The sequence below is a fragment of the Microtus ochrogaster genome, chromosome 7, assembly GCF_000317375.1.
Source record: "Microtus ochrogaster isolate Prairie Vole_2 chromosome 7, MicOch1.0, whole genome shotgun sequence".
NCBI lineage: Eukaryota > Metazoa > Chordata > Mammalia > Rodentia > Cricetidae > Microtus > Microtus ochrogaster.
In genome coordinates, this window is record NC_022014.1 from 51623280 (window position 1) to 51623760 (window position 481).

Here is a 481-nt window from a genome sequence, read left to right on the forward strand (position 1 = left end):
GTGATGACACAATAGAGCACTGTGATGACACAATTGATCATTGTGAGGACACAATGGAGCACTTTGATGACACAGTGGTTCATTGTGACGACACAATGGAGCACTTTGATGACACAATGGAGGTCTGTGATGGCACAATGGATCATTGTGAGGACACAAGGGATCATTGTGATGACACAACGGAGCACTGTGAAGACACAATTGAGCACTGTGATGACACAATGGATCATTATGATGACACAGTGGAGCACTGTGAAGTCACAATGGATCATTGTGATGACACAATGGAGTACTGTGGTGACAAAATGGAGCACTGTCATGAAACAATGGATCACTGTAATAAAACAATGGACCACTGTGATGGCACAATGGACCACTGTGATTTCACATTGGAGCACTGGGATGTCACAATGGAGCACTGTGATGACACAATGAAGCAATGTGATGACACAATGGAGCACTGTGATGACACAATGGAGCA